The 26,748-nt window shown below is 45.5% G+C and overlaps 1 protein-coding gene across 1 annotated transcript in view; it reads left to right on the top strand.

Annotated features, from left to right (window-relative positions):
* LOC306989040 (uncharacterized protein) overlaps positions 1 to 26,748 on the top strand; it is a gene marked incomplete at its 3' end in the record, with an annotated part of 978,518 nt that overhangs the window by 720,068 nt on the left and 231,702 nt on the right. The gene's annotated exons all lie outside the window — the stretch shown is intronic.

Genomic DNA, 26,748 nt, shown 5'->3' on the forward strand with positions numbered 1-26,748 from the left:
GTGCGGTCTCCAGAAAGGAAGCAGCCATCCAGCCGGTTAAAAGCAGGTTGTTCGGGCGTCGACCACTCGAGGCCGAGGCTCGACACGGCCTGTGTGAGCAGACGCATCAGCTCTGCCTCAACGCTGATCTTCCCTCCTCTGCGTTCCGGAACAGCGGGGGAGGGGAGGTCCACGGAGCTCGCCCATCCCTCGCTCTCCGAAGCGAGAAGCGAGCAGCAGTCGTCATCCCCCTCAGATACAGCTTGCTGGTCATCCTCCATAACGGACATAGCGGCGGGCTGCGGCTGTTGTCCGTCGGTGAGCGACTCGAGCGAAGCGTTGAGAGGAGCTAGCGGCGGTGGCGGCGGCGAGCTCCTCGTGGAGGGAGGTTCCGGGACCCGCTGAGCGCGGCGCTTCTTACGGCGCGGCGCTACAGGGGGTGGGTGAGCAGCTTCGGCAAATGATGCAAGGCGAGTCCGCAGAGTCGCGATGGGCATCATGTCGCAGTGATGGCAGCCGCCATCACCGAGAGCGATAGCTGCATGTTCCTCGCCCAAGCAGGAAACACACAGCAGGTGGTGGTCCCCGTCGATGAGCGCGGCTCGGCAGGAGCCGCAGGAAACGCGAGACATCTTTAAAAAGACACTCGTGCTCTTTCTGTGAGAAAAAATGCGTGTCGCAGTAGGCGAACACACACACAAAACACACACAAAGCAAAAGGATATTCCACGCCGGAGAAGCGCAGCAGGGAACGGCGGCTGAAGGCGGCGAAGGCGGCGGCGACTTCAGATAAGGGCTCGTCCTGCTGAAGTGCTGTTCCAAACGGCTGTGGCGGCTCGAATCCAATTCAGCGATGCGTGCAGCTTCGTGAATTTTAGAAAATCGGTGTGTTAGACAGCTATGCTCGTATTTATAGGCCTAGGCCACGCCTGTTTCGGCGGGAGATGACGCAGAATGGGCGCGAAGCGTCCTCATTGGTCAGCGTCTCTGGCCTCGCATAGGCTGTGCTTTTCTGGCGGAGCAGCCAATGGGTGAGCGATATTGCTCCGCCTAAGGTTGTATGCTACAGAAAAGCGTTTTACATGTTTACAAAATTAAGGATTAATTTTTAGGCTTCAATCTCGACAAAGAAATACTTTCCCGTAGCGTTCTTTCGACGCAGTACGAGAGAACTCTACGTAAGAGAACCCAAATTCTAAATTAGAATATTGTGAAAAGGTTTTCATAAAGCTGTAAGCCATAATCATCAAAATTATAACAAATAAAGCCTTGTAATATCTCAGTTCTCTTACGAGAGATACTCTCATACTGCGTTGTCGTAGCAACGCATTGGGGAAAATCCTTTTCCACCAGAATACTGAAGCAAAAAATGATCCTTAATTTTGTATCAATGTAAAACGCATTGCCACAGCATACAGACCTAGACGAGACAGCTCGCGCGCCTATTGGCTGCTGTGCGGCAAATGCTTAAGCCAATCGAGCGAGCCCTTGAGTGACGTCACACCCAATGAGGGCGCTTAGCGCCCTCCTGCGCCACGTCCCGCCGAAACGGGCGTGGCTTAGGGCTATATATTTCGCTCACAGGCTTATGAACTCTGATTTTTAATCCTTCAGCGAAGACACCTCATCGCTGATCCGAGTGAAGAAGCTGCGCCGTCGAGAGAGCACTTCAGCAGGAGAGTCGTGAAGCTGCTGGCACCGCCGCCTTCTTCGCCTTCCAGCTGCGCGTTCCGGCGCCTATATCCTTTCCTTCTTTATTGAGTGTGTGTGAGTTCACCGGCGCGACTCACACTTTTTTGTATCTAAAAGAGCGCGTCTTTTTCAAGATGCCTACCTGCGGCTCGTGCCGAGCCACACTCAGCGACGGGGACCGCCACGTGATTTGCGCTTCCTGCCTGGGTGAGCAACACGCGGCTCTCGCTCTTGCGGATGGCGGCTGCCATCACTGTGAACTTCTGCCTCTGGCGACTCTGCGGACTCGCCTGGCGTCGTTCCAGGAGCCCGTGTTCTCCGCTGTTGTGCCGCGCCGTAAAAAGCGCCGTGCACAGCGGAACCCTGAACCATCTCCGAGCCGCCAAAGTTCGCCGGTGCGCCCGCAAACTATTTCCCCGGCTTCTTCAGCATCGATCCCCGACGGACAGCGACCACAGATTGCCGCCGCTTCCGTTGATGACATCGAAGAAATCGACGCCATGCTGAGAGATGAGGACTCGTGCTCTGTTTTGGCGTCCGGCAGCGAGGATTGGGTGAGCTCTGCGGACCTCGCGCCCCCTGCCCCCACGCCCAAAGGGAAGAGAGCGAGCATCGAGGCGGAGCTCATCCGCGTGCTCACTCAAGCCACGGCGAGCCTTGGCCTTGAGTGGGTTTCGCCCGAGCAGCCCGCCCACAACCGGTTGGATGGCTACTTTCTGCCCGGGGAGAAGTCGACACCTGCTTCAAAGCCCGCCCCCTTCCTTCCTGAGCTTCACGAGGAGGTCGCGAGAGCTTGGAATTCCCCGTTTTCCACGAGGACGAGGTCATCTGTTTCTTTAGCGTTCTCCGAAGTTGACGACGCTAAGAACAGAGGCTACCTTTCCCTCCCGCCGGTCGAAGAGCCTATCGCGGCCCACTTATGCCCGCCCTCCGCTGGACGGCGTGCTAAGATGGCGCTGCCCTCAAAGGCTTGCCGCACGACGTCATCCCTGCTCCGTCGCGCTTATGCCGCCAACGGACAGGCCGCGTCAGCGCTGCACTCCATGGCGACGCTGCAGATATTCCAGGCCGATCTCCTCCGCAAGCTGGACGAGAACGGGCCCGATGCGATCTGCATGGCTGATCTGAGAAGCGCTACAGACCTGGCTCTTCGCGCTTCGAAGTCTGCGGCCCAAGCCATCGGACGGAGTATGGCGGCGCTCACCGTGTCTGAGAGGCACCTCTGGCTCACGCTCTCAGACATGCCAGAGGCGGAACGGACCGCGTTCCTCGATGCCCCGCTCTCCTCTGCTGGCCTCTTCGGGACGTCGGTGAAGGACTTCACCGACAGGTATGCTGAGGTGCAGAAGGTGACCCAGGTGATGAAGCACTTCCTGCCGAAGCGCTCCAACTCAGCAGCAGACCGTGCGAAACCGCCTGCTCAGAGTTCACAGCCCAGACTGCCGCCCAGCTCCTCATCTCAACGCCGCCAGACGCAGAGCTCGAGACCGCGCTCTCGCTCTTCCGGTCACCGCCCCCAGATAGATAGTGGACGCTATAGCTCTAGCGTACGCATCCAAAGGCATTCAGTGCCCTTTGGGTGTTAGAGCGCACTCCACGAGAAGTATGGCTTCTTCGTGGGCTTGCCTTACAGGATATTTGTTTGGCGGCAGGCTGGGCCTCACCGTCTACATTTATCAGGTTTTATAACCTCGAGGTGCCCGCCTTACAGGCCAGGATATTATCAGTTTAATTAACCGTATTTGTTTAGACTGAGATTTCAGTCGTCGTTTTATGGCATTATTATGCTGAACTGCTGAGTGCAGTCAATTTTGTGCTGATCTGCTAAGTGCAGTCAATTTTGTGAGAGCTGGTGGTTAGAACCCACCTCTTTCAGGATTCTCTGTGAGTCCTACAGGTGATTATGTACTATATGAACCCCAGCTCAGTGCTCTGGGTCTATGGTGTCGGATCACTGCATACACGGCGTCTTACAGGGTGTTCCCCAATGAGTTGCTACGACAACGCAGTACGAGAGTATCTCTCGTAAGAGAACGTACTCGGTTACTAACGTAACCTCGGTTCTCTCTAGAGAGAGGAACGAGTACTGCGTTTCTTGCCGTGTATGCGCTCTGGTTGTTTTCGCTTTAAAAATCAGAGTTCATAAGCCTGTGAGCGAAATATATAGCCCTATGCCACGCCCGTTTCGGCGGGACGTGACGCAGGAGGGCGCAAAGCGCCCTCATTGGGTGTGACGTCACTCAAGGGCTCGGTCTGTATGCTGTGGCAATGCGTTTTACATTGATTCAAAATTAAGGATAATTTTTTGCTTCAGTATTCTCGTGGAAAAGGATTTTCCCCTACGACAACGCAGTACTCGTTCCTCTCTCTAGAGAGAACCGAGGTTACGTTAGTAACCGAGTACGTTTGCATGTCAAGTCAAGTCAAGTCATCTTTATTTATATAGCGCTTTTTACAATACAGATTGTATCAAAGCAGCTTCACAGTGATAACATGAAAATAATACAAAAAATAATTTCATCATCGTCCACCTTTAAGGCAGATCTATAATATTGTTGAATATTAAATGTCCCCAACTAAGCAAGCCAGAAGGTAAGGCAACAGCGGCAAGGAACCAAAACTCCATCAGGTGACAGAATGGAGAAAAAAACCTTGGGAGAACCCAGGCTCAGTCGGGGGCCAGTTCTCCTCTGGCCAATGAGTGAACAGTGTATGAAGTTCAGAATGAATCAGAGTATTTGTCCAGTTCCGGTTGGTTGAAGTCGGAGTGGAGAGGAGGAGAGACTGGTTGACACTTCAGGTGTTGACACGTCGTCGTGTCCTGGCGCTGGTCCTTCATCAGATCTGGATACGGCCTGGTTCCGGTGGACAGCAGTAAACCTCGGGATAGACAGAGAGACTAATATTAGCGTAGACACCATCCTTCTTATGATGTACCAAGTACATCAGGATTACGGGAAGTGTTCCCGGTCCCGGCTGTTCTAAACTATGCAGCCTAATTATAAGTCTATAATGTGTTATGTGTATGCTAGGCCGAAGAGATGTGTTTTTAGTCTAGATTTGAACTGACAGAGTGTGTCTGCTTCCCGGACAATGGTAGGAAGACTGTTCCAAAGTTTTGGTGCTAAGTAGGAAAAGGATCTACCGCCAGCAGTCGATTTTGATATTCTAGGTATTATTAACTGGCCGGAATTTTGAGATCGCAGTAGACGTGAAGGACTATAATGCGTTAAGAGCTCGCTCAAGTACTGTGGAGCTAAACCATTTAGTGCTTTGTAAGTGATCAGCAATATTTTACAATTTATACGATGTTTAATAGGCAGCCAATGCAGTGTTGACAGAACAGGGCTAATATGGTCATACTTCCTGGTTCTAGTAAGAACTCGAGCTGCTGCGTTTTGAACTAGCTGTAGTTTGTTTATTAAGCGTGCAGGGCATCCACCCAGTAGAGCATTACAATAATCTAGCCTTGAGGTCATAAACGCATGAACTAATTGTTCTGCATTATTCATTGAGAGCATATGACGTAATTTAGATATATTTTTAAGATGGAAGAAAGCGGTTTTACAGATACTAGACACATGACTTTCAAATGAAAGATTAGTATCAAAGAGCACACCCAGGTTCCTAACCGACGACGAAGACTTAACAGAGCAGCCATCAAGTGTTAGACAGTACTCTAGGTTATTACGTGTGGAAGTTTTTTGTCCAATAATTAGAATCTCTGTTTTTTCTGAATTTAGTAGTAGGAAATTACTAGTCATCCAATTTTTTATATCAGCTATGCATTCCGTTAATTTTGTGAATTGGTAGGTTTCGTTAGGTTTTGAAGAAATATACAGCTGAGTATCGTCGGCATAACAGTGAAAGCTAATGGTAGCATATACAGAGTGAACAGCAGCGGTCCTAGTACTGAGTCTTGTGGTACGCCATACTGAACTTGTGATTGATAAGACATCTCTTCATTTACTGCTACAAACTGATAACGGTCAGATAAGTATGATTTAAACCATGCTAGTGCAATTCCACTAATGCCAACATAATGTTCGAGTCTATTTAAAAGGATGTTGTGGTCAATGGTGTCAAATGCAGCACTAAGATCCAGTAATACTAATAGAGAGATACAACCACGATCGGATGATAAGAGCAAATAATTTGTGACTCTAACGAGAGCTGTCTCGGTACTATGGTACGGTCTAAATCCGGACTGAAAATCCTCGCAGATATCATTTCTTTCAAGAAAGGAACACAGTTGTGAGGATACTGCTTTTTCTAATATCTTTGACAGAAATGGCAGATTAGAGATCGGCCTGTAATTGACTAGTTTTGTAGGATCAAGTTGCTGTTTTTTAACAAAGCGGTTTAATCATAGCTAGCTTAAAGGTTTTTGGTACGTATCCTAGAGACAAAGATGAATTAATGATATTAAGAAGAGGATCTATGACATCTGGAAGCACCTCTTTCAGCAGCTTAGTCGGTATAGGGTCTAACATGCACGTTGTCGATTTAGATGATTTGACGAGTTTGCAAAATTCTTCCTCTCCTATAGCAATGAATGAATCAAATTTTCCCTCAGGGAGACTACAATGCACTTCCTGATGCGATACTGTATTAGACGGTTGCATAGTTATAATTTTGTCCCTGATATTATCGATCTTATAAGTGAAGAAGTTCATAAAGTCATTACTGCTGTGTTGCTTGGAAACTTCTGGGCTCGAAGCTTTCTTTTTCGTTAGTTTAGCCACTGTTTCAAATAAATACCTTGGATTATGTTTATTTTCTTCTAATAGGGTTGAAAAATAAGCAGATCTAGCAGCTTTTAAAGCCTCTCTGTAAGCAATCGAGCTCTCCTTCCATGAAATCCGAAACACCTCTAGTTTTGTTTTCTTCCAGTTGCGCTCCATTTTTCTGGCTGCTCTCTTAAGGGCCTGAGTGTGCTCGTTGTGCCACGGCGTTGGACTATGTTCTTTAATCTTCTTTAAGCGCAGCGGAGCAACTGTGTCTAAAGTGCTGGAAAAGAGAGAGTTAAAAGTTTCTGTTGCAATATCAAGTTCTTCTAAGCTATCCGGGATGCTGAGATGATGAAACTGATTAGGACGATTATTGATAAAGCAATCTTTAGTGGCAGAAGTGATCGGTCTAACATATTTATAACACGGAGTCGGCTTTGCAGCCTTGGCTAAATGTAATTTACACGAGACTAGATAGTGATCTAAGATGTCATCGCTCTGTTGCAGTATTTCAACGGCATCAACATCTATTCTATGTGATAGCATTAGATCTGGAGTATGATTACGACAATGAGTCGGTCCTGACACGTGTTGTCTAACTCCAATTGAGTTTATAATGTCTTTAAATGCCAATCCCAATGCATCTTTTTCATTATCTATGTGTATATTAAAGTCACCAACAATTAGTACTTTATCTGCAACCAATACTAATTCTGATAGAAAGTCCGCAAATTCTTTGATAAAGTCTGTATGGTGCCCTGGTGGCCTGTATACAGTAGCCAGCAGAATTTTCAAACATGATTTATCGTTTACACTATATATTTTTACATTAAAGGGCACCTATTATGACATTCAAAATGTTCCTAATGTTGTTGTGGGAGTCCCCAACAACAGTTTTACATGCATGCAATGACAAAAAACACTTTTGTTTTCGTATAATATGCATTTATTTTTACCTGATTTGCTCACCGACTCCCAAATGATTCGTTCAACGGCTCGTTTTTCAAACCCCTCCTTTGCGCGACGCTAATCTGCGTTGATTGGTCAGATGACCCAGCAGTGTTTACAGAGATAATACTTATTTTTAACACGGAGTGCAATGATGCTTTTATCAATTAAATTGTATTATAATAATGATTATAGTCCACTGCTTTATAGTTTGTAGTAAAAAACGAAAAATAAGATAAAGAATTTAATGTTATGTTAGCGAGCATAGCCCAGAGTTCATATTGTAAAAGCACAATCAGTCTTTGTTTGCGTTAGCCCGATGCATAAACATAACGTTTTTACAAAAAAAAAAAATGCAGTTACGTTACTACGAGGTATTATTCTATTCTTTAAGACAACTCCGAAAACAACGACAAACACGTCACATCTCAATACAATTGTCATTGAAGACAGAAGCTAAACGGTGCTTACACAACAAACAAAATAATTATCAAGCATGCTACATAAAACATAAAAGCAACAATTATTAATAACACTTACAGGTTGTGATACGGAGGAGGAAGCTGATGCAAATACACTTGGAACTGAACCTTCCTTCAATATCAGCCGGCTCGCGAATCCAAGTTTGATTGCATTTAAAAAGCAATCGTCTTCAAAATGACGCGAACAAAGCACAAGGCTCGGACTATACTTCTGTGGTATAGTGAATTGAAGCCACTTAGTCTTCAAATGCTCCTCCTTGGGCAGATTAAAAAAGTTTGCTTTTGAGCCGCACTTCAGAAGCGTCTCGTCGCCATGCTATTTTCCCTGGCCTTGGAGCGCAATAAGTGGGTGTATCGTATTCAAATAACTTGACAAGTTGACGTCATCTAGTCAGAGAAAAAGCTTCGGTCTTCTAACGATTCATAAAAATGACTCAGAGTCGACTCTCACTTTTGAAAGACAATAACTTTATATACGGTGCACTTTCATATTTCAAACTTTGCAGGATGTTTTTGTTCACTTAGATCTGTTACACACTACATGAAAGGTCAATTTCAAAATTCCATAATAGGTGCCCTTTAAGCACCAACACTTCAAAAGAATTATATTTACAACTAGATTTCTTAGTGGTTTTGAAAATATTACTATAAATTACAGCAACACCTCCTCCTTTGCGTTTCAGACGAACGCAGCGAACGCATGTAATGAGTCTATATAATATATTAGTTTCACCTTTTACCTTTGCATGATATTCTAATTTTTCGAGTTTCACCTGTAAGTTATACGTCAACTAAAGAAAATGCTTCAAGTATAAAAGTTTATTTACAGTAGTGCCATGCCATAGACAGTAAAAAGTGCAAAACAGTGCAGAAGGCACTCCAAATCAAATGTAGTTTTAGTTTGGCTATTTTTTTAAAGGACACAAAAGATGCAAAGAGCAGAAAAACTGATTAAAAAGCAACACAACAACGAATCTTAAAATTGGGCACACGCAGAGATTTTGTGTTTACACCACTATTTTGTGAATACGCGCTGGTATTCAGTGACATGTTTCGTTTTGAGGTGGTAGAACAGATTAGTCGTGACTCGTGTGTGTTACCGAACTGTTGCCCCACACACTCTGTATAGTTTGCTGCTGCTCGTCGGACGGCTTAAATCCGAACCAAGTCCAAATAATGGATGTTGCACCGATCTTTTCCACCAGCTCCTCCGTTTCGCTTTCAGCCATGTTTACTCAAGATGACGACGAATATGATGCGTTTCAGCCGGTTGCAGCTCGTGGCTCTAAATTTCACGGGTAGATTGCGTCATCAACATGCATTATCGCGATAGTGCAATAGAATTAAAATCTCTATCGTAGGCCAATTTTGTATCGTTTATATCGCATATCGTTTATATCGCTCATTACTAGTTTTTACTGTTATAAAACAAGTATTTGTGAGCATTAGGAACTGAAGGTGTCAGAGTAAATAGAAAACACACAAGATCATTGTCATCGGTTTACACTGCCATTTATGAAACAGCGGTGTTGTTATCAAGGCTTGTGCAGCTGCTCTGGAGAAACTGCACTGACTGAGCCAGCTGACTGCTTTCGAACTGCTCTTGCGGCACTTTAATGGCATACATTGTTTCACCTATCTATTGGCTTGTTTACACCTGGTCACTAAATGCATTTTTACTGATTGGATAGCTATCAGCTTTATTAAAACTGTTCTATTTACACAAACAAATCTCTGCAAATTATGTTTTATGAACAAAGTTCAGGAGGAGTACGTTCGATAATCAACTCCCGATTGCTATCATGTCTGAGATCAAGCTCTTCCTGTCTGATGACGAGAGTCCTGCTTCTCCCCGGATCCTCCGACGCAATCTGCCGGCCCCAATACCACTTTTTCACCTGACACCGCCGCCAAGCCTCAGGCAACGGAGGACTACCCTCACCCCCTCCATTGAGACATCCACCTTCCTCCCCGTTGTCCTCCTATCTTTCGGCTTTCCCAATGATACCCTCCATTGAAAAGTTGACAGTACTAGGATTGAAACAAGTGCTGATTAACACATGCAGTTCTCTCTGAGATTGAACGAAGCACAGCTTTACGGCCTATAGGCTACCTCTCTTTGCAGTCAGCTATCCTCTTCTCCTAAGTCCACTTTAGCCTCCAAAGCAGCTAAGAGATCAAGCTAAGAATCCAAACTCACATCTCACAACATCACTGTCCTCCTCCTGCGCAAGGCCAGGCCCTTTTCGAGCACCGGACCACAGCAGCAGGTCTTCTGCAAGCCTTGGCCATGCCACTGATTCCGCCACTGCAAAACCTTACTAGACTTTTCCTTCTACTCAGCCCGTTACCGTGGCTCCCCCCGTCATCACGCCTCACATCACAATGCCCACTTGACTTCCCCTTAGCCTCCCAATATTTACCTTTCCCTCCTGAAATCTCCAACCCTCTCCCCTTTCCGTTGCCTCCAGTTCTTGCAGCAGATGTTAGCGTGAGGCTGCCTCTGCTAACAGCGCAGGCCCAGGCGTCTCAGCACTTTCCCTCTGCTGTTTCTAACCCCTCCCCTTTCCCGTGGCCTACAGTTTCAACAGTAGAAGCTAGCGACCAGAGGTGGAAAGTCCAGGGGTCAGAAAGTAAAAGTCCTGCCATATGTTTATTCCACCCATGAACTCAGTCAGCTGATTTCACTAATTAGTTCTATCTCCTGGCTGAAAAACTGTGCTAATTAGCAAATCCAGGTGATTGGAACAAAATACTGAGGAGGACTTTTACTTTCTGAACCTGGACTTTCCACCTCTGCTAGCGACACAGGCTCACATGGTATATTTTTAAAAACCATGGCCTGGCTTCTCTCCCTCCCAACTCTCCTTTTTAGTCTGATTCACAATACACACTTTTCACTGCAAAACTGCTGCATGTCCTACAGAACTCCGTCACCTCAGAGCCACCCCCAGTGGCATACAACATCCGATTTCAGATTCTCGCATGTGCAGACATCGATCTATCCTCCCTACTCTCTCTGATTCCCCTTACTGTATCCAGCTGTCAAACAGACTGCTGGGATTTTTTAGTCACGCTAAAAAATCCAACTCCCTATTCAAGTCAAGTCACCTTTATTTATATACTGTAGCGCTTTTTACAATACAGATTGTATCAAAGCAGCTTCACAGTGATAACATGAAAATAATACAACAAAGTTTGTTTCTAGAAGAAAATTGCGTCATCGTCCACCTTAAGTAAGGCAGCATTACAGGTCAGAAGTCAGATTGGATCAGAACATTTAGAATATTTATCCAGTTCCATCTAGTTGGAAGTCGGAGTCATCACGCCGGTATGGATACAAGTTTGTTGAGGATCAGTGCTGATGGCTGTCGTGAAAGTGCCTTCACAGGGCTGATGAGGCTGGCACTTCAGGGATGTTTTGTGGATGGGTCCAGGCGCAGGTCCACCATCTGATCTGGATACGGCCCGGATCTGGTTGTCTTGGCTTGCTTAGTTGGAGACATCTAATATTCAACAATTTTATTAATCTGCCTTACTTAAGGTAGACGATGATGAAATTTGTGACCGATCACGGTACACAAGTCGGTTCTGGGGCATTTTGAGTTATTCACAGATTCTGAAAGTGTAGTCTCCAAGCTTTCTAATGATGTGTAGCACATGGAAATCTGATAATATTTGGAGAAGTAGTGGCCATTTGAAGGTAGGCACTCAAAAAAGCTCAAAGTGGAGAAAACGGCCTCTAAAGATTATGGAGTTCTCACCTCTCTCTGCTGTTGGGAGTGACAATAGGGCTCATTTACATCTCATTTAGATAAGCCATACCCCCTGTAAAGCTCCCCCCTGTAAACCTGTAAAGGAAACACAAAGGCCAAATTCCCTTAATCATCCATCACAATGAGTAAAACCAAAGAATATAGTTCTGCATCAAAAGATTGTTGAGCATCACAAAATAGAAAAAAATGGCTGTAAGAAAATAGCTAAAGAATTGAAAATACCCATTTTGACCATCAGGGCAATAATTAAGAAGTTCCAATCAACCAAAGATGTTACGAATCTGCCAGGAAGAGAACGTGTGTCTATATTGCCTTAATGGACGGTAAGGATGAAAGTTTGAATGGCCAAAGACTCTTCAAGGATCACAGATGGAGAATTGCAGAGATTAGTTGAGTCTTGGGGTCAGAAAGCCTATAAAAAAATCAAACCACCCCTAAATCACCACATGTTGTTTGGGAGGGTTTCAAGAAAAGTCCTCCTCGCTCATCCAAAAACAAACTCCAGCAAATTCAGTTGTTAGATATAACTGAAACTTCAAAAGGCACAGGGTTCTGTGGTCAGATGAAACTAAAAAAAATGCTTTTTGGCAGCAAACACGCTAGATGGGTTTGGTGCACACAAGGATAAAAAGTACCCCATGTGTACAATTTAAAGCAGGGCTATGCAGGTTCGGGAATTTCTTCGCTGTATTCTCGCTTTTTGCTCACAGGTTTCTCTATAGAGCTCCCCCTACAGCTCTGAAATTTATATTTGACAACACTGTGGAAAAAATTATTGTCGACTCTCAGATACCAGAGGCTAGTAGATCAACGACATCAAAGCAGATGGGACATTCTTTACAACATGATGTTTTATTAACAAGGTTCGGGAGGAGCACGTTCAGATAATTAACACAGATAATTAACACAAGTGGAGAGCACTCAGCAATCAATGGTAAGAGGTATATATACACTCAGCAGTCTCACCTCATTTCATTGACAGTTTTGCAGCATACTAGCAGCTATGTCTCAAACAAGCTCCTCTTCCGACGGAGACGTAAACATCACCAGGAATGCACCTTCGCACTCCGCCGATCCCACGGTCATCCCTCCTACGCCGGTCGTCGCACTTGAGCCCCCGGCTTCTCCTCGCGGCCGCACACCGGCCCGAACAGCCCAGCGCTCAACCAGACGCCGAGACCAGTCTTCGCCGCTCCCGGCAAGACTCCCATCTTCTTCCCCAGCTTCCTCCTACCGCTCAGCCGTCCCGACGATCCCACCCATCGGGAAATGGACCGTAGCTGGACTGAGGCAACCGCTGGGCAACTCAGACTTACAAGCTTCGAGGAAAATGAGTAAAGCGGAGCTGTATGCTCTGTATGTCTCCCTTCAGTCTACTCCCAAGACGACCCACAGGCAGAGCAAAGCCCGCAGGACTCAAAATTCGCCTGCCCAGTCACCACCGTCGTCTTCCCGCACAGGACGCGGCTCGCTTCGGCCATCGAGTCGCCGCAGCAACAGGCCCTCAGCGAGCCTGGGTCAAGCTCCAGATTTCGCCATGGCAGGTCCACTACCACCTTTTGATGAGGCACAGCCCTCCACCTCTGCTTCCGCTGCCGCAGCGCCGTATGCAGTCGGGCCCAGCGGCCTCCCCACAGCCGCTCAGTTTTATTCTGCCGCTGTTCATAACCCTTTTCCTTTTCAGTGGCCTCCAGCTCCCGTTGCAGACACTAGCGCGAAGCTATCGCCGCTACCATCACAGACCCAACAATGTCAACAGTTCTATCCCACAGGTTACAACCACGCCCATTTCCAGTGGCCTGCAGCTCCAGTAGCTCAAACGAGCGCGGGCCCGCCTCCGTTTTCAGCTCAAGCTCACAGTGCTTTCTATCATCGCTCACATCCTCTAACTAACTTTCCTTTTCAATTTTCAGCAGGTCATCTAATTGCAAGGGCACCGCTTCCATTCGCAGCCATGGATTATACCCTTCCCAGCTCTATCATACAAACTAAATCACTGTATTCTCTCTTTACAGCCACTCCAATGCCCGTGCCGTCCAACGCAGTTGCTATGGAACCCCCACCAGTTTCCCAATCCATCCGCGCTCAGATCCTCTCAGAAATTCAGGATGCTGGCTCCAGAGGCGGATCAATTCCCAACTCCAGTTCCTCGCTATTCAGAACTAATATTCCCGTAACCCACCCGTTAAAACCGTTGCTCGACGCATCACTCGACACCATCCTCCAAGCAGTATCTCCCAGGACTCTTCAATCCTACGTTACTGCTTGGAGATGTTTTAAAACATTCCATGTCTCTTATAACTTGCCTTTCCCTGATTTTTCTCTTCTTTCAATCACCTCTTTTATCTCCCACCTTTACATCATTAAGGGTCTACAAGTCGGGTCCATTAAAGGCTATTTGAGCGGCATCCAGTTTTTCCATAAATTGATGTACGGCGCTCCTTCCACGGAGATAAACAATTCACAAACATCCCTCCTGATTAAAGGGATTCAAAGATCCCAGCCCACCCGCCCCGACACTAGACAACCCATAACGCTAGACATTCTCACCAAATGTATTCAGGCCCTCCGCTCAGGCTACCAGCCCATCAGTACCGCTCGCACACTCGATGCCATGTTTATCCTAGCCTTTTTTGGTTTTCTTAGATGCTCGGAACTCGCCATCACTTCTAAATTCGACCCAAAAATCCACCCCACCATCTCAGACTTATCAGTACTAGACGGCGAAACCATTTTATATTTGATTAAACAAAGTAAAACTGACCAAACCAAAAAAGGTAATTTCATCTACATTTTCAACCTCGCTTCGCAAATCCAACCATACCAGTCAATTCTGGCATATCTGCAATGGAGAAGTTCCCAGGCTAAATCTCCTCTGGAACCCCTGTTCGTAGACGAATTCAAAAAACCCGTGACACGTTTTTGGTTCCAGAAACATCTCAAATCTGTTCTCCAACAGTCAGGCATTCCAGCAAAGAATTTTTCAAGTCACTCATTCCGCATCGGGGCAGCAACTTCAGCAGCCCAAAAAGGCCTCTCCCAACAGCAGATTCAAGCCCTTGGGAGATGGTCCTCCGATGCTTTCCAAAGCTATATCAGGACCAACAGGTTCCACATTAAAAAAAGCTCACCAAACCCTCATCGGGTAAATAAAAAAAAAAAAAAAAAAATAATAATAATAATAATAAAAACACCTCAATCTCCTCTTTCCTGTCTCCTCTTTCTGTCCAGCGAGCATTGGTCTCACAGCGGACGGAGTGAGAACTTTCCCAGTAGAGCACTTACGTTTTCTCTTTCATCCAGCGAGCATTTGGTCTCACAGCGGATGCAGCATGAGAAAATCTCCTGGGCAAGCACTCATTTTTCCTCTTTCAGTTTCCTCTTTCTGTCCAGCGAGCATTGGTCTCACAGCGGACGGAGTGAGAACTTTCCCAGTAGAGCACTTACGTTTTCTCTTTCATCTAGCGAGCATTTGGTCTCACAGCGGATGCAGTGTGAGAAAATCTCCCTGGGCAAGCACTAATTTTTTCCTCTTTCAGTTTCCTCTTTATGTCCAGCGAGCATTGGTCTCACAGCGGACGGAGTGAGAACTTTCCCAGTAGAGCACTTACGTTTTCTCTTTCATCCAGCGAGCATTTGGTCTCACAGCGGATGCAGCATGAGAAAATCTCCTGGGCAAGCACTCATTTTTCCTCTTTCAGTTTCCTCTTTCTGTCCAGCGAGCATTGGTCTCACAGCGGACGGAGTGAGAACTTTCCCAGTAGAGCACTTACGTTTTCTCTTTCATCTAGCGAGCATTTGGTCTCACAGCGGATGCAGTGTGAGAAAATCTCCCTGGGCAAGCACTCATTTTTTCCTCTTTCAGTTTCCTCTTTATGTCCAGCGAGCATTGGTCTCACAGCTGACGGAGTGAGAACTTTCCCAGTAGAGCACTTTCGTTTTCTCTTTCATCCAGACGGAGTGAGAACTTTCCCAGTAGAGCACTTACGTTTTCTCTTTCATCCAGTGAGCATTTGGTCTCACAGCGGATGCAGCATGAGAAAATCTCCTGGGCAAGCACTCATTTTTCCTCTTCCAGTTTCCTCTTTCTGTCCAGCGAGCATTGGTCTCACAGCGGACGGAGTGAGAACTTTCCCAGTAGAGCACTTACGTTTTCTCTTTCATCTAGCGAGCATTTGGTCTCACAGCGGATGCAGTGTGAGAAAATCTCCTGGGCAAGCACTCATTTTTTCCTCTTTCAGTTTCCTCTTTCTGTCCAGCGAGCATTGGTCTCACAGCGGACGGAGTGAGAACTTTCCCAGTAGAGCACTTTCGTTTTCTCTTTCATCCAGCGAGCACTTGGTATCAGCGGATGCAATGTGAGAAAATCTCCTGGGTAAGCACTCATTTTTCCTCTTTCAGTTTCCTCTTTCTGTCCCGCGAGCATTGGTCTCACAGCGGACGGAGTGAGAACTTTCCCAGTAGAGCACTTACGTTTTCTCTTTCATCCAGTGAGCATTTGGTCTCACAGCGGATGCAGCATGAGAAAATCTCCAGGGCAAGCACTCATTTTTCCTCTTCCAGTTTCCTCTTTCTGTCCAGCGAGCATTGGTCTCACAGCGGACGGAGTGAGAACTTTCCCAGTAGAGCACTTACGTTTTCTCTTTCATCTAGCGAGCATTTGGTCTCACAGCGGATGCAGTGTGAGAAAATCTCCTGGGCAAGCACTCATTTTTTCCTCTTTCAGTTTCCTCTTTCTGTCCAGCGAGCATTGGTCTCACAGCGGACGGAGTGAGAACTTTCCCAGTAGAGCACTTTCGTTTTCTCTTTCATCCAGCGAGCACTTGGTATCAGCGGATGCAATGTGAGAAAATCTCCTGGGTAAGTACTAATTTTTCCTCTTTCAGTTTCCTCTTTCTGTCCAGCGAGCATTGGTCTCACAGCGGACGGAGTGAGAACTTTCCCAGTAGAGCACTTACATTTTCTCTTTCATCCAGCGAGCATTTGGTCTCACAGCGGATGCAGTGTGAGAAAATCTCCTGGGCAAGCACTCATTTTTCCTCTTTCAGTTTCCTCTTTCTGTCCAGCGAGCATTGGTCTCACAGCGGACGGAGTGAGAACTTTCCCAGTAGAGCACTTCCGTTTTCTCTTTCATCCAGCGAGCACTTGGTATCAGCAGATGCAATATGAGAAAATCTCCTGGGCAAGCACTCATTTTTCCTCTTTCAGTTTCCTCTTTCTGTCCAGCGAGCATTGGTCTCACAGCGGACGGAGTGAGAACTTTCCCAGTAGAGCACTTACGTTTTCTCTTTCGAGCATTTGGTCTCACAGCGGATGCAGTGTGAGAAAATCTCCTGGGCAAGCACTCATTTTTCCTCTTTCAGTTTCCTCTTTCTGTCCAGCGAGCATTGGCCTCACAGCGGACGGAGTGAGAACTTTCCCGGTAGAGCACTTACGTTTTCTCTTTCCAGCGAGCATTTGGTCTCACGGCGGACGGAGTGAGAACTTTCCCAGTAGAGCACTTACGTTTTCTCTTTCCAGCGAGCATTTGGTCTCACAGCGGACGGAGTGAGAACTTTCCCAGTAGAGCACTTACGTTTTCTCTTTCATCCAGCAAGCATTTGGTCTCACAGTGAATGCGGTGCGAGAAAATCTCCTGGGCAAGCACTCATTTTTCCTCTGTTTCCTCTCTCTGTCCAGCGAGGATTTGGGCTTAGCGGAAAAGCGCAAATTCTCCTGATCGTTCATTGTAAAAAAAAAACTACAACCGCTCCCTGTTCGCAGACCAACAGGGGCCGTCAGTCCAGGCAGTGAGCCACCATTACGGGCCTCCCCGGTCAAGTATCCAGGCCGCCAAACTCGGCACTCATTTGGGGGGTCTTTAGTCCGGCGGCTGTCCTCTGCTCTTTAGCCATTTGGGGGGAGTACTCTGGGTTCGGGCCGAACTCTGAGCTCGGAGCCCTCTCTCCGGACAGCACGCCAAATACGCATTAAACTTTACCCCTTCAAATTATATGTAAGTGTGAACTCGTGAAATTATGTTTTATTAACACGGTTCGGGAGGAGCACGTTCAGATAATTAACACAGATAATTAACACAAGTGGAGAGCACTCAGCAATCAATGGTAAGAGGTATATATCATCCAGGTGGATGCTGCACATTGGTGGTGGTTGAGGAGATTCCCCCCTTCTATGTAAAGCGCTTTGAGTGTCCAGAAAAGCGCTATGTAAATGTAATGAATTATTATTATTAATTATACACTCAGCAGTCTCACCTCATTTCATTGACAATTTTGCAGCATCCCTCCACCACCCCTTCTCCACGCTTCTAGTCCTAAACACTTACATACGGGGGGAGTACTCTGGGTTCGGGCCGAACTCTCAGCTCGGAGCCCTCCCTCCGGACAGCACGCCAAATACGCATTAAACTTTACCCCTTCAAATTATATGTAAGTGTGAACTCGTGAAATCTTCTTCATTTGAGTTCAAACAGCGTGAGGGAGCGCAATAATTACATAATTTTAGCAGATTTCTTTTTGCCGTAAAGCAATTCTTTACATCGCGTGACCTGATATCACTCAATACTTCCTGGCGCCGCGTCTGGCGGCCCGCTAGGAATTGTCTCTGATCTCTTGTCAGGTGTTCTCCAAACTCATCAGGCATTATAGGAGAAGACTCAGAGCTGTTATCTTGTCAAAAGGAGATTCCAAAAAGTATTTAATAAATGGGTGGCAATAATTGTGGCCAACATGTTTTGGAGAAAAAAAATATATTTCATAATGTGATCCCCCCCCCCCACTTTCAATTCTTTTACTTCAATGAAAGACGTTCTGACCCGGAAAATTAAGTAAAGATATGTCAAGTAGGCAAATAAAAATAACATTCTGATTAATTTCGGGTGGATATGATAAATCTTTATTAACGAAAATATTTACTACATTCTCTAAAATATGAGCATGTTCCATTCCAGTTTAAGTTTCAAGGGAGTAAAGCCTGTTTATGCCATTAAGAAAATGAAATTCTGTCAAATAAATTTTGTTTTAAAGAAATGTTCATTTAAAACCAGTGCTCACTCATTAGTGTAGCCTATTATACCAGAGATGCGCGCATCAACCGTCGCCGAGTCCGCCGTTGAAGGTGATAATAATCAATTTATCCTCACGCGTTACAACACATAAGAATAATAGTAATTTGACCAACGGGTGCGGATACCTAAATCAGAGAATATTATTGGTGCGGGTGAGTGAGGGGTGGATGATTTGTTTTTTGGCTGTGGATTCGGGTGACGTTGGAGCTCATCCGTACATCTCTAATTATCCGGTGCTTTACTTTCCGCACTATTTTTAAAGGTCAGCAAAACATTGGTCTCGTAAGGCGGAGAAACACTCCACTGTGTTGAGCCTTCGTCCTCCATCGCGCCATTGATAAGTTGATCACAGTTATCTGAGTTGACCCCTTTTTAATGACGTACGACTCGCATTTACTGGGGAATATCCGATTTGTCTGCTTACGTGGCACACGCAAATGCACGTATCCGATTCATATCCGATTTATTTCCACATATGAGTGAGGCCTGTAACCGATCTGAGAAAATCGGAATCCATGTGCTTTTTTCCTGCTTACACGTTCGCCGGTCATATCCGATCTGTGCCACATGAGAGTAAAAAATCGGAATTGGGTCACTTGAACCATGCAGTGTTTACAAATGGGGCCTATATGGTAATGTTTGAAAGCTTAGAACCCCAGCTTTCCTGCCAACCCCAATTCACCCCCCCCCCCCCCCCCCGACCCCCCTTGAGAAAATCATATTCATGATATTAAATTTCATATTTATATCACACAAACTCACCAAGTTTGCAGTTTATTTCACCGATCCAACATTTTACATTAACATTATTATCCAAAGAATCACGAAAACGGAATCGATTATTTTGAACAAGCAAACGCATGAGTCATATTCCTGCTCGAATCAATAACTCCATGTGAAGCTACTCATCATAGATATACATAATAAAGGCTAGATGCCTCTGCTGGCCAATGGAGGTCGACCTGGCGACCATCTCGCTCACTCGTAACTGTGGTGCATGTACTTTTTAAATAACCATAACTTGCTAAATTTTCTACCGATTTTCAAACGGTTTGGTTTGTTATAAACGTCAGAGATGTACAGTAGTTATGACACTGCATACTTATGAATAATTATAACCATGGACTTCCATATGAAAATAACATTTATGTTATTTATGTTAAATAAATATTTAGGCTACTAATATATAGGCTATATATATATATATATATATATATATATATATATATATATATATATATATATATATATACATACACTTTATAGAATATAGTTTTTTCTTTCTGCCGGATAACAAGCATCTCTGAACTGACCAAATTTTTGCCCTCTAGGTCACGTGATATGACTTTAAAAACACAACTGAGCCATAGCACCAGGTCTTGTGAAGCTGTGTGCAAAAGCAGATCAATATAGAATGAAATATGAGTACTTTAGACCATTATTAGCCAGCTAATAACAACAACCACATCCACAAAGATTGTAATTTAGACAAACGATTAGATATAATAAAATCGTTATTGGTGTCTAAAACCTATATAATTGAACAGCTTGATTGTGGTCTCAGCCTTAATAGCTTGCGCAAGTAGCCGTGCACTATGCTGCACTTAAGTAGTTTTTACTAAAAGAAAAGCTGCAATTTCAACATGTTCAAGCATCCAGAATTATAGCAACGTTAATAACGTTTGTAAGAAACCAAACCGTTTGTAAATCAGTCAAGATTTCAGCGAGATAAGAGTATTTGTGTTCGTGCAGATCACTCCCCTTACATCAGATACCACAGAGTCCACCAGAAAGCTGTGACAAGATGATGACGTTAACATGATGACGTTAGAGACTCCGTCGTAAGACATCTAACCTTTATTATGTATATCTATGGAGCTATCAGCCTCAATGGAGCTACTAGCCTATATCAGCTCGTTCCTTAGGTTGTTTTATTCAAAATGAGACCATTTTCACATGTCTGTGAGCATGCATGGCCAAATGACACTGTAATATGTCACCGATGTCCAGATCAAAACATGCGATGCAGGCAAATACTCTTATTCTCCTTAGTTTTGGTTGCTTTTGTTAGCCGCGATTTTTGATGACGTCATCACGTATTGCGTCATACGTCATAAAAGCTGAGTATAGGCATGTTTGAGATGCGCCTTGCCTCGCCTGAAATGTATGCGAGAGTAGGCGGCTGCAATGAGGAAAGGAGTGAAAAAAGTGCAGGCAAGACGGACAGATATCTCTTCTCGCAGTGGATAAGACACCTACGAGATCAAAGGCGGATGTCGCGGGATTCACGCTCGTGCACGGTGTTGCTGTCACGGGTATGGTGCGGGTGAAGAAAGGCAGAGGCACAAAGCTCCAATTCAAACTTTTACTTTAATAAACTCACACAAAACTGGTACAGGCAGAAGGGTAACACTCCCAATACACTGTAACATAAACAAGGACCGACAAGGACAGACTGAACAGAAGCAAACTAAATACTGACACTGATGAAAAAAAAACAGGTGACACAGATGAAGGTAATTAACAAGACACAGGTGATGAAGATGGACTGAACAGGTGGATGATTGAGGGAGTGAGTTCAGGTGTGGAGACAAGAAGGATTCTGGGAAGTGTAGTGCAGACTAAGACAGACAGGTGCAGACGAAGACTGTGACATAACGCCCCCCTTCAACAAGGCGCGACCTCGCGCCGTAGAACATCAAAGGGGTGGGGTGGTGGGCGGGTGGGCGCCCTGGAGGCTGATGAAGGGGTGGCCGATCTGGAGCAGGAAGCCTCCAGGGCGGAGCAGGCCTTGTTGGCGGCCAGGGTGGAGCAGGACGCGCAGGCGGCCAGGGCGGAGCAGGACGTGGGCGTGACCATGGCGGAGCAGTAGGACCTTCGGGCGACCATGGCGGTGAAGACCCCTCGGGCTCTGGAAGCTCTGGGCTGGACGGGACCAGCGGCTCTGGAAGCTCTGGGCTGGACGGGACCAGCGGCTCTGGAAGCTCTGGGCTGGACGGGACCAGCGGCTCTGGAAGCTCTGGGCTGGACGGGACCAGCGGCGAAGGAAGCTCTGGGCTGGACGGGACCAGCGGCGAAGGAAGCTCTGGGCTGGACGGGACCAGCGGCGAAGGAAGCTCTGGGCTAAACTTCAACAAACTCCTCCAATGAACTCCCATTCGGATCAAACAGAAATGCCTCCATAGCGTCCTCCTCCATTACTTTCTTGGTCGGTCCTTCTGTCACGGGTATGGTGCGGGTGAAGAAAGGCAGAGGCACAAAGCTCCAATTCAAACTTTTACTTTAATAAACTCACACAAAACTGGTACAGGCAGAAGGGTAACACTCCCAATACACTGTAACATAAACATGGACAGACTGAACAGAAGCAAACTAAATACTGACACTGATGAACAAAAACCAGGTGACACAGATGAAGGTAATTAACAAGACACAGGTGATTGAGATGGACTGAACAGGTGGATGATTGAGGGAGTGAGTTCAGGTGTGGAGACAAGAAGGATTCTGGGAAGTGTAGTGCAGACTAAGACAGACAGGTGTAGACGAAGACTGTGACATAACGCCCCCCTTCAACAAGGCGCGACCTCGCGCCGTAGAACATCAAAGGGGTGGGGTGGTGGGCGGGTGGGTCGCCCTGGAGGCTGATGAAGGGGTGGCCGATCTGGAGCAGGAAGCCTCCAGGGCGGAGCAGGCCTTGTTTGGCGGCCAGGGCGGAGCAGGACGCGCAGGCGGCCAGGGTGGAGCAGGACGCGCAGGCGGCCAGGGCGGAGCAGGACGTGGGCGTGACCATGGCGGAGCAGTAGGACCTTCGGGCGACCACGGCGGTGAAGACCTCTCGGGCTCTGGAAGCTCTGGGCTGGACGGGACCAGCGGCTCTGGAAGCTCTGTGCTGGACGGGACCAGCGGCTCTGGAAGCTCTGGGCTGGACGGGACCAGCGGCTCTGGAAGCTCTGGGCTGGACGGGACCAGCGGCTCTGGAAGCTCTGGGCTGGACAGGACCAGCGGCGAAGGAAGCTCTGGGCTGGACAGGACCAGCGGCGAAGGAAGCTCTGGGCTGGATGGGAACAGCGGCGAAGGAAGCTCTGGGCTGGACGGGACCAGCGGCGAAGGAAGCTCTGGGCTGGACGGGACCAGCGGCGAAGGAAGCTCTGGGCTGGACGGGACCAGCGGCGAAGGAAGCTCTGGGCTGGACGGGACCAGCGGCTCTGGAAGCTCTGGGCTGGACGGGACCAGCAGCGAAGGAAGCTCTGGGCTGGACGGGACCAGCGGCGAAGGAAGCTCTGGGCTAAACTTCAACAAACTGCTCCAATGAACTCCCATTCGGATCAAACAGAAATGCCTCCATAGCGTCCTCCTCCATTACTTTCTTGGTCGGTCCTTCTGTCACGGGTATGGTGCGGGTGAAGAAAGGCAGAGGCACAAAGCTCCAATTCAAACTTTTACTTTAATAAACTCACACAAAACTGGTACAGGCAGAAGGGTAACACTCCCAATACACTGTAACATAAACATGGACAGACTGAACAGAAGCAAACTAAATACTGACACTGATGAACAAAAACCAGGTGGTGACACAGATGAAGGTAATTAACAAGACACAGGTGATGAAGATGGACTGAACAGGTGGATGATTGAGGGAGTGAGTTCAGGTGTGGAGATAAGAAGGATTCTGGGAAGTGTAGTGCAGACTATTTTTTTTTTTTTTTTTTTTTTTATGATATAGTCACAATATAGCTCATGTTACATACTCCTGTACAGTAGGTGGCGGTATGCACCTTATAGTCATGGTTGCAATCTGCCATTAATCAAAAAGAAGAAGAAGAAGAAGAAGTAGTGCAGACTAAGACAGACAGGTGCAGACGAAGACTGTGACAGTTGCTAATGAACTCGATGTAAGTAGTTGTACAGTGGGCAGTGTTTTTTCGAGTTATTGCGTGCTTTTTACAACTGGTTGGAGTGTTTTGTCCTTGGACAATGGCTTCAAGAAAGGTTTTTGTTGGCGTGGAGGCTGTTTTGGACAGAGTAGTACACAGACGAGTACTGGAACCAGTCTAGCGAAGTTCATTATTGTCTATATCAAACTGGACTGGGGCATTCGGGCCACAGATTGGCTGGATCTTTAAAGAAAGGCAGTCCTTGGCACCAGCGACTTCCCGGTCGAAGCTTTGACTCGGCTTACACTTACACTCTGCCAGTTGCACGCCTTATACAATTACCTGCCATTCCTGATTAAAGTAATTGTAAACCCACAGTAGAATAGAAGCACAGAGCCATAAGCACGTTCGGAGGCATCACAGAAAACATGTATGTCTCTTAGGCTCGTTTCTGTGTCCTTGGTGGGGCTACAGTAACACTGAGGAAGAACAATATTCTGTAGGACTGGTAGCTCCTCCTCCCATTCAGTACAGGTTTATAGCAGATCTGTGGGCAAGTGTGGATCATCCCAATCAGTTTTTTGTCCCACAGGTGTTGTACGATGATCTTGGCACAAGTGGTATAAGGAATGAGGTAACCTAACGGGTCATACTGGCTACGATTATATTTATGTTGCGCATGGTGGTCTCACTACTGTCCTTGGCACGATATTTGTAGGAGATTGTGTCAGACTGATGTTCCAGAGGAGCCCCAATGTCGATTCCTGGATGTCTGTTTGGCCTTGTGAAATCCAGAGTTCTGCACTGTCCGATATGGCATCATGAGGCAGGTGTAACGACTGAGAAAAATCAGACACAGTAATTTGGTATATGTACCAAACAATCTTTAAAACTCACTCTGGGATCTGTGGTCCCATCCCCCAGTGAGTGCAAGAAGGTCTTGGTTACCATGACCACGATCAGATAAGTTGGTTTTATGGCTGTTAAAAAATGTGGTCACATGCTCAAGACAGTGACAGGGGAGACAGAAACAATCTTTAATACAGACTTTGCTGCATTAATCATAGACAACCTGATCTATAAATGAACATGCATTCCAGAAACTGTGTGAATGATTTACTGTCTTGTGTAGTGTATTTTAATTCTATTATTCTTATTTTTGATATTATGTATTTTATGATAGAACCAACGGTCAATGGTTGTCAACGGTCTCTATAAATTGGTACTTTGAAGATCGAAATTATTGTGTACATGATATGTCGATAGCTGCGCAACATATTAATATTAAAATAATCTTTCTTAGTTTCTTCATCAGGAACCAATCCAGCTGCCCCTGCAAATGAGCACGTAAATCATAAATCAATCACAGAGGAATTTTCCCGCTTGGAAATTGAATGGGCAGCTATCTATTCTTCTGACTTCCTCACTCCTTGGATGCCAGCATGGCCTCTCTGGCCCATGGCCGGCAGGTCACAATCTGCATGTGCTCAGCCATGTGCTCATGGAGAGAGAGAAAACTTTCAACCAGAACAGAGATGAACTAACCATGTAAAAGTTCATCATATCTTCTTCATCCAACAGAGAAGAAAATGATTGCAACTTCAACATTTGACACTTACTGAACCAGTAACAACTTTTAAGTTTCAACAACTTCACAGACCATGCAAGTATCAATTTAATGAGGTGCTCTAAAAATGATTAGCTGATGGTTCTTTTCATAGTTAAATCGACCTTTCCCATAGTTCCATTTCCTGCTTCCGATTCCATTCTGTCACGCACCCTTTTACCCTTGCATGTGTGTATGTGTTTAGATTAGTTATGTTTGTGATTTAGTTAACCCTCTGGGGACCAAGGTGTTTTTGGAGTCCTTGAGATGTTTTGACATGCCCTGATATTTGTATTTTTTTCAGTTGCTTATAAACATATTAATGGCAAAGATGTTATCACACTCTATTTAGCACAAACATGGCTATCATAAAATGTGAGCAACATGTATGTACATGTTTGCATTTTTGAGTGAATATTATTTATGCATGGTTATTCAAAAAACTCAAACTTAAATTTTCTGATATAAGACCACATACGACCAACTTCACATATTCCCACAATACTTTTGACTAATGGATGTTGTCGGCTAGAGTTTTTACTTCAAAATGATCTGAAAATCATCCGAGCAAATCGTTCACATTAAACAATAGATTGATTTAAATTTTGTAAGACACTTTTTGTTTGAATATGCAGGTAGGCGTGAATGATCCAACAAGGTCATGAATAATGTCCTAATTCACACCTGAGAGAAGACAAAGACCTGCTAATGCTGCAAAGCACACACACATATATATATATATATATATATATTATATGATATATATATATATATATCATATAATATATATATATATGTGTGTGTGTGCTTTGCATCACAGAAATACATTATATTTTTAAAGTATATTAAAATAGAAAACCATTATTTTAAATTGTAGTTTTTTTTCCTGTATTTTTGATCAAATAAATGCAGGCTTAAAGCGCATAAGGGACTTCTTTAAAAAAAATAGTAATGTGTGTGTGCAAAAATAAAGTCACCATTTCGCGTGTTGTTGTCAGGCACTGCAGCCTACACTTCACATAATAGGCCTGCAGTAGGCCTGGGCTTCATTTAACAAACTATATGATAGTTTCATAATGGTAAACGGTGTATCAATATAGACTAAATACAAATGACTTGAATACTAGATGTGGCCGTTCAAACGTTATGCCAGGAAATAAGACACAGCCATAACATCTAAAGAAAATGGGTTCTTTTATTCCTGACTGAGCCTCAAATGAGACACAGCATTAATGTATATTTTTGTTCAGGAGAAAAGCAGTTCTAGAAAAATCTTCCAATTAATAAGTGGAATTGGCATAACAAAATAAACTGTCCAACTATCCTGCAATGAGTGCAGAAAAAGTGATAAGAGTCTTACAAAGCAAAAACAAATAATAAAAAAATGGTTTTCACATTGATAATCTCAGAAACAAATAAAATGAGTGCCAAAAACAATGGTAGTGACCTGTATGTGCCTAATGAAAGAAATAAAGAACAGCATACATGAGAAATCTGCACATTTCACCACATGAATACATTACATTCCACAGTTTGACCCCTTCTGTTCAAATCAATCAGAAATTAGACCCAACGAAATAGTATACACTTGAAAC

The sequence above is a fragment of the Phoxinus phoxinus genome (assembly GCF_949152265.1).
Source record: "Phoxinus phoxinus genome assembly, chromosome: 21".
NCBI classification, from domain to species: Eukaryota; Metazoa; Chordata; class Actinopteri; order Cypriniformes; family Leuciscidae; genus Phoxinus; species Phoxinus phoxinus.